The sequence below is a fragment of the Bos indicus x Bos taurus genome, chromosome 5, assembly GCF_003369695.1.
Source record: "Bos indicus x Bos taurus breed Angus x Brahman F1 hybrid chromosome 5, Bos_hybrid_MaternalHap_v2.0, whole genome shotgun sequence".
Taxonomy (NCBI): domain Eukaryota; kingdom Metazoa; phylum Chordata; class Mammalia; order Artiodactyla; family Bovidae; genus Bos; species Bos indicus x Bos taurus.
This window is the reverse complement of record NC_040080.1, coordinates 6,331,942-6,348,118: the sequence shown is the minus strand read 5'-3', so window position 1 is coordinate 6,348,118 and position 16,177 is coordinate 6,331,942. Positions and strand designations below refer to the sequence as shown.

The following is a 16,177-nucleotide window of genomic DNA, read 5'->3' as shown; positions in this document are numbered from 1 at the left end:
TACACCTACAGGTGCAAGACTGTTCTAGGTGCCTTTCCATGCTATAATCCTGGGATTCCCTGTGAGACAGTCTACAAGCACAGTAAGGAACACGAGCTGCCTGGGCTCTAATCCCAGACGTGCTACTCATTAGCCAGGCAACAGTGGGCAAGGTACCTAACCTCTCTGTGCCTCAATGGCCTTATCTTGTCAACAAGAGACGATAATGTAACTCAGACAATAATGTATCACAGAATTACTGTGAAGGTTCAACACGGCCAGACATACCAGGAGAACAGTACATGGTCCCCAGTAAGTGACACATACTAAGTTACAATGCGATTATTATTAGATAGCAGGTATAATCACTTTCATCTATACTTTGAGCTGATAAAACTGAGGTTAAGGGAGGCTAGGTAACTGGTCCATGGTCACCCAAGCAGGACACCAACTGTGCCTGCTTACGAAGGTACTATTCTCTATCATACTAAGATGTTTTCTAGAAACAATCTCAAGTTTAAATAAATAAGGTGTCTTATAACCTAAGATCTAGCTGTGGATTAAAAGGTTTAATCTGATGGATTTCCAGCTTCCAAACTTGAACACAGCCCCCTATTCTCAATACATTTAAAGAGCAAGTTATGGTCCCTTCAGCCAAGCATCCCACACGCATGCACTCCGTAAGCAGGCAGAGTGGCCCAAGTGCCGCACATTCATTCTACCTAGCAGCACGCCACAGAGGCAGCGTGTCCTCCTGACCCTGGATATCGCAATGGCTGGGCAGGCTTCACAGGCCAGGGCCCTGGTGCTGCATCTCACAGCATCCCCTTCTGGTGGGATCCCATGCTCTGAGCCAAGGCTCTCCTAGAAGCACCCCAGCGCACGACTGCAGCAGCAGAGAGTTTTCTAACTAGAGCAGCTGGTCTCTGTTTCAGGCTTCTCAGGGAATATCTGAGCTCTGGCTCAGGCGAGTCTCAAAGTGGCCAAATCAAGCCACTGGCTAAGCTGCCTGGCCAGCCCCAGGGAGCAGCTGCAGGGAGCAGGTGCAGGGGAGAGCGGTGCTTGCTCTGGGCAGAGAAGCAACTTGACATCTGAAAAGTTCACTTTCAGGAAGTCATTTTCTTGCCTGGGTTCAGTCCTGGCTTAGACACTAATAGAAGATCAGTTCTGCACAAGATCGATTAAGAGCCTGTGAAGTGCCAGCATATTAAAAAGCAGAGACATCACTTTGCTGACAAAGGTCCATATAATAAAAGTTATGATTTTTCCAGTAGTAATGTATAGATGTGAGACTTGGACCATAAAGAAGGCTGAGCGCCAAAGAAGTGATATGTTCGAATTGTGGTGCTGGAGAAGACCCTTGAGAGTCCCTTGGACTTCAGGGAGATCACACCGGTCAATCCTAAAGGAAATCAACCCTGAATATTCATTGGAAGGACTGATGCTGAAGCTCCAATACTTTGGCCACCTGATGCAAAGAGCTGACTCAGTAGAAAAAACCCTGATGCTGGGAAGGATTGAAGGCGGGAGGAGAACGGGGCGACAGAGGATGAGATGGTTGGATGGCATCACCGACTCGATGGACAAGAGTTTGAGCAAGCTCCAGGAATTGGTGATAGACAGGGAAACCTGGCATGCTGCAATCCATGGGGTGGTAAAGAGTTGGACACGACTGAGCGACTGAACTGAGCTGTCCTGGGACCTTATCTTCCCATCAAAAGTGTATAAAAAACAAATTGAGACTTGAGAACAAGAAAATCCTAAGGTAAAGATGTACAAATCATCGGCCCTCTCCTCCCACTGCTGATAAGCACATCCGTGGTCCCCCTCAGAAGACGACTGCTGAATACATTCTAAGAGACTTTCTTCAGGAATCCAGGCATGACTGAGGTGGGGGAAAAAGTGCCCAGATCTCTGGGTTTCAGTGACTTCAGCTGCCGATGGACGTAAACACTGTGAGTCAGTACGTACTAAGTTGCTTTAATCATGTCTGACTTTTTGCAACTCTATGGGTCATAGCTCACCAGGCTCCTCTGTCCATGAGATTCTCCAGGCAAGGGTACTGGAGTGGGTGTCATGCCTCCTCCAGGCATCTTCCCAACCCAGGGATTGAATCCGCATCTCTTTTGTCTCTTAGCAGACGGGTTCTTTACCACTAGTGCCTCCTGGGAAGCCCCGAGTCAGAGCCATTCCTAAAACGGTGGGCAGAATCTCAAAGGTTAACGGAGGCTGCCAAGGGTGCCCTTGGTCCAATCTGGGAGCTGGCATAACTTCTCTCCTCCCATCTGGGCCTGATAAAAGATATCAGGTAAGTAATGGTACACATTACATAAGTACATTCAGCTCCCCCTTAATGCCCTTAATTTGTTCCAAGAAAAAGAAATAGAACAGGTCATTAGGTCAAAAGGCAAGAAGATTCTGAGAAAAGGCGCATGTAGCTTGTGCGTGCATACTAAATCACTCCGACGTGTCTGACTCTTTGCGGCCCCATGGACTGTAACCCACCAGGCTCATCTGCCCATGGGATTCTCCAGGCAAGAATTCTAGAGTGGGTTGCCATGCCCTCCTCCAGGGGATCTTCCTGATCCAGAGATTGAACCCATGACTCATGTCTCCCACATTGGCAGACAGGTTCTTTACCATTAGCGCTTCATCTACCCTCAAAGTCGTCCTTGGAGAAGCCACCTCTGATCCTCGGTGACTTCAGAAGGCAGAAGAGAAGGGAGGCATCCTCGCTGCTGCCCATACACAACACTAGCCTGGCCTGTGCTGCCCTGCAGGCCTGGCCGTGAGCATATGCTGGGTCTAGGGTTTGTTCCTCCCTCCTTGTCCAGGGTGGGAGATTCTTCATTGATTAATGAAGTCCCTACAGTTTCTTCTAAGCCACTCTCTGGCCCAGAGTGAGGGGAGAATCATTCCTTCAGTAAGGAGTGGATCTCCCATTCATTCTACACACCGATGTTTGAGAACTTACTACGTGCCGGTCACTCAGAGTCCCGCGGATGGAGCAATTCGCAGGACTGACACAGGCCCTGCACGCGCAGGCCAGGTGTCTGAGCAGGGCAGACTGACACACAGTAAGGTGAAAACAGCTGCGAGTGTGAACAGGGCTAGAACAGAGATAAATGAGGTGCTGTGAGTGAGTGGAGGGAAGCTCTTGTGGAGGCAGAATGGTCCTGCCTCTCTGAGGACCCAAGGTGGAGAGCAAGTGGGCGTGAAGTGTGTAAAGGACAAGGGAGGGGCCTTTCCAGCAGGGGGCGGCCCCTGGGAACAAAGGTCCTAGCGGCAGCCCCAGCAGGGCCGGAGCCCACAGACCCGCCTGAGGCGTCACTGAGGACTCCAGGGAGGAATGGAGCTGCATGGCAACTCAGATCTTCTATCTGCTAACTGATAAAAATTCAAGCCTCAAGTAGCTGTAAGATGCACTACTGAAAATCAAGCATCCAAATGCATGGTCTTCCATACCTGTCCTTACCTGCGCTGCCTCTCAACATGTGATATGTATGACAAAAAAGAAACACCCAGCCTTTGATCCAACTAGTTCTTCTAAAACTTTTCCTACTGATAAACTCACCCAAAGGTCAAAGGTAGGTAGGAATTCACGGTGGTACTGATTTTAATAGCAGGAAGAATAAGATACCGAAAGCCACCTCACTGTGCATCAAGAATCAAAAGTGCTGATACAGCCCCGGAGTGGAACACAGGCAGCCAGAGGAGAAAGGGCAGGGGACTGTGTGTACAGCCGTGGATGAAGGACGCACAGTGTTCCTGCATATCAAGTGGAATCAAGTGTGACACCATAGATACAGTCTGATCCCACTGGTATTAAAACACAATCGGGGGACTTCCCTGGTGGTCCAGAGGTTAAGACTCTGCACTCCCGATGCAAGGTGCCCAGGTTTGATCCCTGGTAAGGGAACTGCTGCTGCTGCTGCTGCTAAGTCGCTTCAGTCGTGTCCGACTCTGTGCGACCCCATAGACGGCAGCCCACCAGGCTCTCCCGTCCCTGGGATTCTCCAGGCAAGAACACTGGAGTGGGTTGCCATTTCCTTCTCTGATGCATTTAATTGAAAATTGATAGTGAAGTCACTCAGTAAGTGTCCGACTCTTCGAGACCCATGGACTGCAGCCCACCAGGCTCCTCCGTCCATGGGATTTTCTAGGCAAGAGTACTGGAGTGGGGTGCCATCGCCTTCTCCTGGTAAGGGAACTAGATCCCATATACCAGAGCTAAGACCTAGTGCAGCCAAAAAAACCCCCAAAGTATGTCAATGTGCAGAAAGCCCCAGTGAGTCTCAAACTTGTGGCAGTGCAGAGCAAACTTGCATATTTTACCTCGTCACCTTCTAAATTATTTGAAAAATTTGACTATCACCACGTAATATTTTTAGGATACAAAAACCATTAATGAAAATACCTCACTTTGTTTTGTCAGTGGCCTGTCCAGGAATGAAGGTGTGGCCCTCTGAGCCACGTGACTGCACCACAGCTTCGAAAAAGGACCGACCAGCCCCTCTTGAAACCCCAACAGCTCTGCCGACCGGAAGCACCTCTCTGCTGCAAGATTGCAGTCATCTCCCCATGGTGTCCTGGCTTGCCCTGCCTTTCAGTTTATTCTCAACACAGAGACCCTTTCAAAACTCAAGTCAGAAGACCACAGAGCAGTCACTCAATAAAAACTTGCTAGATGGATTCAGGATGAGAAAAGTTGAAGTGAAAAGTCTGGGCAATTTTGATTCACACAGACTGAAGATCAACCGATGGGAAATAATTGGGACATTTATGTGAAGATGTTTTGGCTCCAGTGGTTAGAATTCTTCTATAAACACTACTGCACACGTTAAACTAAACCACAACTGGTTTAGCAACCACAGTGGGGGCTGTGTGGCTCAGGGCCAGGCTGTCTACCACCAGCCACACAGGAAGCCCTTCTCCTGCTCAGCCCCGGGGGCCGACCACCAGCAGGGCCCACAAGCTGCTGGGAACCCTCTGCCTCCAGCCTCAGTTCAGGCTCTCCCTGTATGTCCAGTCAGTTCCTCTTAAGAAAGAATGGGGTTGCCTGCTTTTCTTTAGCCCTCAAGCCACCTCCCACACGGGGGCTGCTCAGAGAGTAAGACCCGAGGCAATATACTGCTTTACACAACCGACAAAGCACTTTTTTTTTTTTAATGGCTCAAATGTGCAGCACAGCCTATTTTGTTTCCAATGATTTCATCTGGAAAACTGAACATTCCTCAAAGGAAGAGATAGAGATCAGCAAATAAAGTGACTTATATCTCTGGAACATTGTGTAGTGCGCATACCTCAACCATGGAAAACAGCTCCGTCTGAGGGAAACACACCGAGGCCACGGCTCGGCAAGCCCCACACCCGGATGGGGTGGGGAGGGTCCTCCAGAAGCACGTACGGGGTGGGGTAGGGTGTGCAGAGTGGGCCAAACACACTCAAAAGTACTTCCAGAGATTAACAAGGCTGTCAGCCTCTCTCACAGACAGAGCTTGGTGTTGCCGAGAAAACCACCTCCTGAAACTTGGGACTGTCTCATTTTGTCTAGTCAACACTACAGGGCCTCTTTTTCTGACAGAAAACAATCGTGTTGGGTTAGGTGAGAGATAAACAAATTTTTCTAAACAGGGACGCTATTCCCACTGTCAGACGTGGCACTGCTTTTGCACAGCATGGCACCAGTTCCAAAGCAGGTGCGTTCCCACCCGGCCGTGACGACCTGGCTCCCAGAGCTTTGCTCATTTGACTCACCTTATACTGCTGAGGAGAAGGCAATGGCACCCCACTCCAGTACTCTTGCCTGGAAAATCCCATGGACGGAGGAGCCTGGTGGGCTGCAGTCCATGGGGTTGCTCAGAGTCAGACACGACTGAGCAACTTCCCTTTCACTTTTCACTTTCATGCACTGGAGAAGGAAATGGCAACCCACTCCAGTGTTCTTGCTTGGAGAATCCCAGGGACGGGGGAGCCTGGTGGGCTGCCGTCTATGGGGTCATACAGAGTCGGACACGACTAAAGAGACTTAGCAGCAGCAGCATACTGCTGAACCTGTGACAGTTTCAAGTCCAAATGTCTATTCCTTCGGCTACCGCAGGGCTGTCAAAACCAGTGAGGGCTCCTCTCAGTGGGGCTCAGTTCCGCCAGCTGCATTCTCATTACTCAGCCCTTTCCTCTGCCATCTACAGTCTGTCTCTGCTGCAATCACAGCAAACATGCCATCCTGCGGTTGGCTTTTTTCAGTTGCATAATGAGCATTTCCCCTGTTGTCCGTGCTGTCTCCCCGACGCTCTGAACAGCTACATGACATCACGTCTTGGCCCACATTGCACCCGGCCCCCACCGTCAGTAACCTTGGGGGTCTGGGTCTTTCCCAGTCAGCACCAAGACTGGGGGAAGGTCACAGTACACACAGCTTCCCACCCTGTCCTGTTACTTCACCGGGGGCTCGGGCTCACGCATTTTAACGATATTTGGTTAACCTCTCAAATGCAATTCAAAAAGCAAGAGTTTGATCCGACATCCTCAACCTACATGTACAGGGGAGATTACACACTCAAGAAAGATACCTTGAGAGGCATAGGAGAAAAAATGACTCAAAAACACACCATGGTCTTTGGAGACTTGCTTGTTTCACACGATGAATCTGAGGACATTTTAGAAGATGAAATAGCACTGACAATATTACACATGAATAAGAAATAGAAAAGGGAAAAGAAAAGAATAAGCGCCTGTAAAAAGGAGACTTCAGCTGTAGGGGAGACAAGGGAGCCTCATCACAGCTTCTAATTTCTCACTTGGTAAATACAGAGATCAGACTTCCTGGGGTTTTTGTTTGATTTTAAAAGCTTCCAGTAAACAAACATTTATGAGAGGGACTTCCCTGGTGGTCCAGTGGCTAAGACTCCTAGCTCCCAATGCCAGGGGCCCAGGTTCAATTCCTGATGAGGGAACTAGATTCCACACACCCCAACTAAAGACCCCACATCCCACAGGGAAGATCAAAGATGCCATGCGCCACAACTAAGACCTGGCACAGCCAAACAAATGATTTTTTAAAAATTTTGAAGCTTTACATATGAAATTCCTTTGATGTACACATTTTCAGAATGTTCAAGACTCACTCCATTCAACCCTTCCCGGACACAGCTATCCACACTTGGATATCCTGGTGGGCTGATGTCCTTTCACCTAGAGGGAGATTGTCAATGCCTGTACACAACTAATTCCCCCTAAGAGGCAGCGATGGGAGTGGTTCATCTGTCTGGTTTAGGGTATCACTGGCTATACATTGCTAGGAATGCCAATTTTTAAACAAAAATACACATTAGATATTTATATACCTCAAATAAACAAACCCAATAAAGCTACACTGATCGTATTTACTTTTTGATGATTCAGAAGTCATTTTTCACTCTTATGAAGGGCTCTCACAGCCAAAATTTGGAAGACTCCCTCCAAATTTGCCACACAAACAGCTGTGGGACCTTGGGCATTTTCTCAACATCCCACTACCTTCAATTAAAGAGTGTGTGATGAAGTATACTCTTAAATTTCTCTGAGTTTACAATGTTTTAGAAGAGCCTCCTACTGGCAAGAGATGATAAGAGAATTAGAGTGGACTCAAGCCAAGTCATCCTAAGAGTAAGGTCATTTGCAATAACCTTCACTGCTAAGACTTTCCTGGTGGTCCAGTGGTTAAGACTCTGCACTTTCACTGCAAGGGGCGCAGGTTTGATTGATCCCTGGTTGGGGAACTAAGATTCCATATAGCACATGGTGTGGCCAAAAAGTTAAAAAAAAGAAAAAGAAAAAGAGAGAGAGAAGAATAAACAGCATGCTGACAAAAACAAAAAAACACCTCCATGATTTGGGTCATCCAGTTTTTCTATCTGGTTTGAGCCAATGGGAAAATTTAAGAACTACAAAATGAAAGCTTCTGACAGCTCAGGTTCAAAAGTAAATTTGTCATTCTAAGTGAAGTCAAGTCAGAGAAATACAAATATCATATGATATCACTTTTATGTAGAATCTTAAAAACTGATGCAAATTAACTTATTTACAAAACAGAAAGAGACTCACAGACTTAGAAAACAAACTTCTGATTACCAAAGGAGAAAGTGAGGAATAGCAATTAAGTAGGAGGTTGGGATTAACATACACACACTCCTGCTGCTGCTAAGTCACTTCAGTCATGTCTGACTCTGTGCGACCCCATAGATGGCAGCCCACCAGGCTCCCCCGTCCCTGGGATTCTCCAGGCAAGAACACTGGAGTGGGTTGCCATTTCCTTCTCCAATGCATGAAAGTGAAAAGTGAAAGTGAAGTCGCTCAGTCGTGTCCGACTCTTAGCAACCCCATGGACTGTAGCCCACCAGGCTCCTCCATCCATGGGATTTTCCTGTCAAGAGTACTGGAGTGGGGTGCCATCGCCTTCTCCGAACATACACACACTACTATATATCAAATAATCAAAAAAGACCTACTGTAGAGTATAGAGATCTCTACTCAATACTCTATAATAATCATATGGGGAAAGATTCTAAAAAAGAAAGAAGAAAAGATATATGTATAACTGAAGTACTTTACTACACACCTGAAACACAACATTGTAAATCAATTATACTCCAATATAAAATAAAAATTTAAAAAACAAAAGTAAATCTAACCTTGAAGTACCTGCACTTTTTTCTTACTGATATCCCTAATCTTAGATGCTAAATGTATAGTGTGATGATTACTAATGAGATGTTAGACAAGTTTGAATAATTTGAACTAACATTCAAGCTCCTGGTATATTCTTTATGACTTAAATGTATTTACATGTGCTTCCTTGATTAAAAGAATGAAAATATTAAGCAAATGAAAGTAATAAACTGAGAAACCTCACTACTACGGCTGCAGCAGACGCAGCATTTGGGCAAAAAGTAGGTGATGAGGGGCCATTTCAGTTATCAGTCACTATGGCTGACAGGGGCACTGGCAGCACATGAGCTGATATAGTAATTTGCTGGACTCAAACATCAAGTCTGATAGGGACCAAATGGGTAGAAGGGAGATGCCAAGTAGGGCAAAACAGGAAACCTGTCAAGCCTAGGACAGCAGGGAGAAAGACCAGGGGAAAAAAGGGGCCAAAAGCTGGCCATGGTTCAGGCAGGCCTGCCCCTCACAGGGGTCTTACCTGGTCAGCATCCACATACCCCACGGCCATCAGACATGTATCAGCGAGGGTGGAACTCTAACCTGGATAGTCCAGGACTGTCTTCCACCTTTTCTTCCCTCAGCCCACGTTTACAAGCCCTAATCAATTTGCAGATACCAGTGAGAGTGGTGAGGTGTTCACATTTGCCTTCAGAGTGGTATGGGACACAGTCTCTGTCCTCAGCAGATGGCAGAATTAACAAGTCAATATTTATTGAGCACTTTCTAGGTGCTAGGTACCATTCATTCTCGGAACAGCACTACCAGGAAGCTACTATCACCCTCATTTTACAGATGAAGAAATAAGGCACAAAAGCACTTCAATAACTTGATCAAGGCCACAGAGCTAGGAAGTAGCAGAAAAGTGAAAGTGCTGGTCACTCAGTCGTGTCCAACTCTTTATAACCCCAGGGAGTATAGCCCGCCAGGTTCCTCTATCCATGGAATTCTCCAGGCAAGAATACTGGGGTGGGTTGCCATGCCCCCCGCTCCAGTGGAAGGCGTAGAGCTGGGATTCAAACCCAGGCCAGGAGCCCCAGAGCTGACCCCTGCACCAGGCCATGCTTCCTCCTACGACACGGGCGATGGAAGATGAAGGAGAGGAGAGGTTAGGAATGTGAGCATGACTCCAACAAAACAAAAGATGGGGGGCTTGATAGGACAGCACTCCAACCAAGGCTCCAATAAGGGCAGGCTGTTGGCATTCATTCATTCATTCTGCACTCACCGAGCACCTGTGGAGGAGCCCTGCTCTGGAAGCGTGCTTGCTCAAGAGCTCAGGTGGCTGGGGAGGGAGATAAACACATGGCCCACACCTGCCTCACTCATGGATGAATTCTGGAGGTGGGCACAGTGCCCAGCATGACAAGGCAGTAATGAGAGAATGAATGAACAATGAATGAATCCCTGTGGCACACTAGCAACATAACTATGGGCAAGTTTCTTAACCTCTCTGAGCCTGTTTCCTCATTTAGAAAATAAAACCAATACTTCCTATTACTCCTTGGGATTATTACACAGATGAAATACCTCAGTCCAGGGTGGAAACAGCTGCTCTCCATCATGGTGCTGAGGAAGGCAGGAATAGGATGTCCAGAGCAGGCACTTTCCCAGCCTGGGGACGCCAAGCTGAACCCTGGGAGCCAATGGGAAGCAGGCGGGTGTACATACACAGGGGCAGGGTGTTCTAGACAGAAGAATCCCTGGGGAGAGGTGGGGGTAGACAGGGGGCACAGGCCACCCAGGCTTCAAGGGTTAGACAGCAAGGTGGGTGGACACCCTGAAACTGGAGCAGTGAGGTGGGAAGGAGGAACTGGTGTCACACTTCTATATAGAAATCCCCATGTGGTTTAACTTGATGAGTTTCTCGTAACTTGTAATCTTCCAGCTGCTGGCTATGCTGAGAACTATTTTACACACTATTAACTACATGTTTTAATTGACAGGATCACACAGAGACAATTTTATTATAATTATTATTAACAACCAGAGTGCACTTATTTACACAATAGCTCTCCTCACAAAGAGCCCAGAAAACCTGACAGAATCCCAAATCACTAGAAAGGCAGGCGGTATTAATTACTCTAAAATGTCAAAGACAAAATGAAAACAAAAGTTTAATGTATTTCCAAGTCACACCAATATTAGGTAGAACAGAAAATCCACCCTCACTTTCAATTTCTAGTCTCCTCAGGACCACCTTTCAAAATACTTAAATCACATCACTTCCCTGCTCCAAACCCCTCACACTCAGAGCTCAACCCTAAGCCCTAAGCCCTCAGCTTGGCCACAGTCCCGTTGTGCTCTGGCTTTGCAGGCCCCTCTGGCTGACTTCCCTCCCTGGCTGACCCTGCTCTGCCTCAGCCACAATTATCTTCCCACTGCTTCTCGAAGATACTGGGCTCATCTCTACCACAAAGCTTTTGTAACTGCCACTCCTTCTCCTTAGAATGCTGCTCTTCCTTGAAGTGAGTGCCTGGCTAGCTGGCCAACACCACAGGAGCCTCTGCCCAGAGATCCACAGAAGAGCTTCCCTGATGATTCCCTCTCAGCCAGCCCTGCCTCCCACCCCCACCTCTGTAAGATCTGTCTGATTTTAACAATAATATACTGTTGTGAGCAATTTCTTTCATGAAGCCGTGTAGTGACATCTCTTGGATGACACAGAGAAAAGACTAGTCACTCAGATTATTAACTACAAATGCTTCTCGAGCGGAAAGCAAAAAATTTTCAGTGATTCTTTAAAAGTCAATTATTCCACAATGGCCAGCTTGTACAGTCACTCAGTTGGAAGACCCTCCCACCTAGAGCGTCCTAGGCAGCCTCTAGAGCCCAGAAGCGGTTTTTACTTTGTTTTTGTTGTTCAAAAGGGCTCTCTCTGAATCAGTGGAAGCAGTTGTGTTAGGAACCAAAGGTCCAGTCAGTAATACCACACTTTAAATTCTCAAGTATTACGAACTGCTCTGTCGTTGAGTCAACACTTATATTTATAGCAGAATTTGAGAATGTTTGGCCGGATGAGTCCCCTACAAAAAGTCCCAGGCATAGGCCCAGAACCTAGTCTGTTACTAGGACAACCTGGTTATCCCTGAAAAAGTGGAAGAGGTCAAAAACTTTAAGAGACTGGAAACAAACTACCTATACAATTCCATATTGCTCTCAGACTTTCTCTAGATCCTGAACAGTCCTTCAAGAAATACACATTTCTCAAAGCAATGAAACGCAGAAAAGTATCCCCTTCAACAGTCCCAAACAGTGGGAAGAGAGGACAAGGCAAACTTTGCCACTGACTGCCAGACCAGCACCGTTCTCCTTCTGAGTGCAGCATCTTAAAACAAGAGACCTTCCCGAAGTGAAAGCTTCACTCAAGCCCAAAAATACATGAACAAACAAGTAAGAGTGAGAGAACCACACACATTCTTGCTACAGAGAACCAAGTCTGCTGAGTGTCCGGACCAAAAACACCCAGGGCCATCACTTCCCAGCAAAGGTGGCAGCCTGTCCACTGGTTAGGTCCCTTTACCTTGGGGGGGATGCCACTCCAGTCCCCTGCTTGGACAGCTGATGGGAGCCCCCTAATCATCTCCACCCACCACTAACTGCATGGTCCTCCACAGAACCAAACCTCCTCTCTCCCCAACATCTGTAGTGGGGGAAACAGCTAACTCTTCCAATTTGGGAGAAAATGCTGCAGTTGGAGAAACTTTCTTGGATACCATGAATAAGATGTTCTGATTCCAAGGAATTGTAAATTTGATACTAAAGTGTGTGAAAGTATGAACAAGCAGATTTGAGGAAATATTATGGAGCCATAGTAACAGAAACCACGGAAGAAACTCTGGTTGCACAGAACTGTTTAAAAATAAACCGGATACTAAAATACCAGCAAAGAGCTACAATGACTCACACTGTTCTCCTCAAATACTTATGAGAACAGCCAGTTCTTTGACAGTCTTCCAGGCTTTTTCCCCATTGGAGAAACGTGAGACAAAGACAGTGAAAAGCAGCTTTGAGATTTTTCTCTAATTTTACCAGCAACTTGATATGAATAGGACCCCATAGGTTGTAAAGTTTGATGGGGGTATGGAAATGTACATTCATGCAGAGAGAACTGCTTTGAGGCTTTTCATAAAAGTCAAACTAATTCAAAAATAGCCAAAGCCCCAGAGTATGCGACACTAAGTGCTCAAATACTAGTTAATGTGGCAAAGAACCTCAGCACAGTTTCCATCATTGATAGACAACCTTCCGAGGCGTTGTGTGTGTGTGTGACCACCTTCTCTCTTGCTCTGCCTGCATGAACACTCCACCCTCCTCTTCTGGCCCCCCCTCTCCACTGAATGTCCTCTAACTACATGCACACACCTTTTAACGTGGCAGTGCCGCACAGGGCACCATCTTGGGCCCACATACAGAATAAACCCACAGGTCTCAGGCCTGAGGCCCACACGTGCAGCACTCTGCTCCCTCAGACTGCCCTTCCCATCCACTCCTACTCATCCTGCAAGGGCCAGTTTGAGTGTCCTCTCCTCTGTGGAGCCCCTCAACCATGCAATGACCCTCTGCCTACCACTGTCCCGGTATAATTCAACCATAGAGGATATCACTGGGCTGCTATAACTCATTCTCGACAACCAGAATGGTAACTCCTGTGGGCACCCTGGTGCCTATCACAGTACCTGTGGTGACAGGTGACAATCACTGAAGGAAGAACTGGAGTCAGGGAATGAATGATCTCTCAGGAAAGCAGAGTCCTGGCATGTCTGTGCCATCTTTCTCATTAATCAAGACCTAGTTCCTCCCTGTTCCCCCTTTACCAGCCCTATTCACGCTATCTCTTCTCCTCCCATGAAAATAATTGTTCTCCTGGGCAACATGCCACCCCTTCACATGCCCAAAGACCTGTTTTGGACATACTGCCTATGCACCAACAACTAACTCTGTCTGTAGCCAGAGCACCAGAAAAACTTGTCTGTGAAACAGCTTTGCACCAGTTGGTAAACAGCTTCAATGGAGTAACTGTACTTAGGTGATCCCTTATATATTTTTTTTGTTTAGGGAAGACTTTTAAAATCTTTTGCAACACAAATTATTAATCAAGTCCCATAATTACCACTACCATTTCAATTTGGTTTAATACCAAAAGCCCAAAAGAATCACCCAAACACACCTGGGCTCTGAGCCATGGAAAGTGTTGCCCAGAGAGACAAAGGTCAACTTGAGAACAAGCTCACGGTAAGAAAGCAGAACACCCTGAGCCAATGGAAACATGGGAGACCGACCAGCAGCAGCAAACCCACCAGGTATGGAGAGCCGGCTCAGACACCCCCACCACAGCCGAGGAGAGGGCTCCTTGTGCGTCCCACGAGGGGCTTCAGGGGTGTCTCTGACAGCTCCGGCTAGGAACAGGGCTGGCGTATCCATCCAGGTCTGTCTAGTTGTGCACACCTAGCAAATCACATTACTGCTCTGCGCTTCTAGTTTTCCATTCATAAAACAAAGAGGGGTGACGATGCACGCCCTGCAGACTTCTCAACAAGGATTAGCTTAGAGAATGCAACAGGTACCTATTTCTCATGTGGCAAACAATAAATGTTGATTCCTTTCCCTGGCTCTGGTTGCAAATCTAATGAGATGGAACAGAATGACCTTGGTCTCAGCACATGAACAGAATGACCTTGGTCTCAGCACATGACTCCTTGGGCCTTAGATTTCCTTGTTCATGCAGTAGGTGATCTGTGAGTTCTGTGTAAACTCTAACATGCAAAGTGGAGCCTGGGTATACAGGCAAAGGACGGACGGGGCTGGCATTGGCTCAAAGTTTCTAGTGAAAACGAGTACTATGCATTTTGTTTCAAAATAAGAAATGAAGAAAGATGACTTTTTTAAAAAAATAAATAAATCAAAGTAACAAAAGGAGGTTAGTTTTAATTAAATTAGCATATATCCATTGGGACTACATTGATAATCTATCTACCCTACTGCTTTTATTTTCCATTCTTTCTAATCTATAATCACATAAAGTGCTGGGGACTCTAAAAGGAGCTGGAGCAGGCAAAAATCTCTCCACCCTCACAGAGTTTATGCTATAGTGCAGAGGACTGACAGAGAAAATGAATCACACAGTAGCAGCTATGCAGAGAAATAAAGCAAGGAAGAAGGATGAGGGGGGCAGCAGAAAGGAGCCGGTCTCCCTGAAAAGGTGACATCTGAGACAAAATGGGAAGGAGGAGCCACGAGGAGCTCCAGGGGAAAGGCTGATGCCAAAAGGAAGATCACCCATGACGGCACAGAAGGTCTGTCTGGCATGTCCAAGAAACAGTGAAACAGCTACTGAAGTGTTTCCCAGGGAGAAATGATGGTGGCTGAGACCACACAGAAAGCAGGAGAAACAATGACACGTGAGTTTTGAAAGAATACTGAGGATAAAACAAAATGCCCTCATTCTTTCAACTTCTATCCACCCAGACTTCCTGACTCCCAGGCTCAAGCATTCAACAAACCTGTGCCCAGCAGCAATCATGTCCTGTGTGTCTCTGAGCTCAGCTCCGCCTGACCCAGACTTTCTCAAGACCCACTGTGGACAAGGAGCAGAGATGTGCGCCCCAAGCCCTTTCTGTGCAGCCGTGGTTCCGAGAAGCAGGAGAGCCCAGCACTCCACGTCTGGGAAAGCAGCTGTGCAGACGGGAGCCAGGGCAGCTTGTCCTCCCCACCAAGCAGTCCCGCACCCCCATCTCTCAGGAGGCTCTCAGCCTTCCACATGGTGACTTCAGAGAGAGAACAGCCGTCTGCTCTGCACAGCAGACTTCGCAAGCTCACTTCCTTACCAGCCTTACCCACATGTGCATAGAGCGAAACAAAATCCTCTTGCTGAATGCTTGATTCACGCCGACAATCCTAAAAACCAAGGCCATTTAAACTGAGCAGAATGCAAAATGTTTCTGAAGCACACCAGTCACTTCAGGTTAAGTTTAGAGAAAATCTTCTGAAAGCACTCACTCTGGATCTGCAGGTGAGGTTTAATTTCTAAATTGCTTTCTGGACTCAGGAAGAGGCAGAAGATATGACTAGACAATACTCAGCAGTGAATTCCTAAGTTCTGAGAATGAAAATGATGATGGTTCTGTAGATCCAGAGAAAGGTGTGTCTGTTTATTTTCACAATGAACCTGAAGAAGAAAAGAAAGTCCCAGATGCAGAAAATGCTTAATAACACCTCCACCTTTGGGATTTGCAAGGAGGTGTTAAAAGGCTTGACCTTTCCTTTCTGATTATCTTACAGGAAATGAACTCAAATCTTAAAATGAGACGTTTGATGGCATGCACAGCAGGCTTCAAAAGCAGTCAGGGAAGTTCTTTCTCTTGGGAAAGTCTCACCGAGTTGTACTGTGTGTTAAAGACCAAACCACGTAGAGGGTGTATCAACATGCACGGCCCCAAACAGGCCACTGGGCAACTTGCCAGGGTCCTTTAGGCTCAGCCGTTTCCTCCAGACA

General features: G+C 47.0%; 1 protein-coding gene across 7 annotated transcripts in view; it reads right to left on the bottom strand.

The window, feature by feature from the left end:
• PACSIN2 (protein kinase C and casein kinase substrate in neurons 2) overlaps positions 1–16,177 on the bottom strand; it is a 115,488-nt gene that overhangs the window by 34,652 nt on the left and 64,659 nt on the right. Inside the window, exon 1 of one of the 7 annotated variants that reach the window (XM_027540581.1) lies at positions 13,983–14,004. The exons of the other annotated variants lie outside the window; for them this stretch is intronic. The gene's annotated coding sequence lies outside the window, so the exon portion shown is untranslated. Of the gene's footprint in view, positions 1–13,982; positions 14,005–16,177 lie in introns of those variants that run through there. 7 annotated transcript variants of the gene reach the window in all.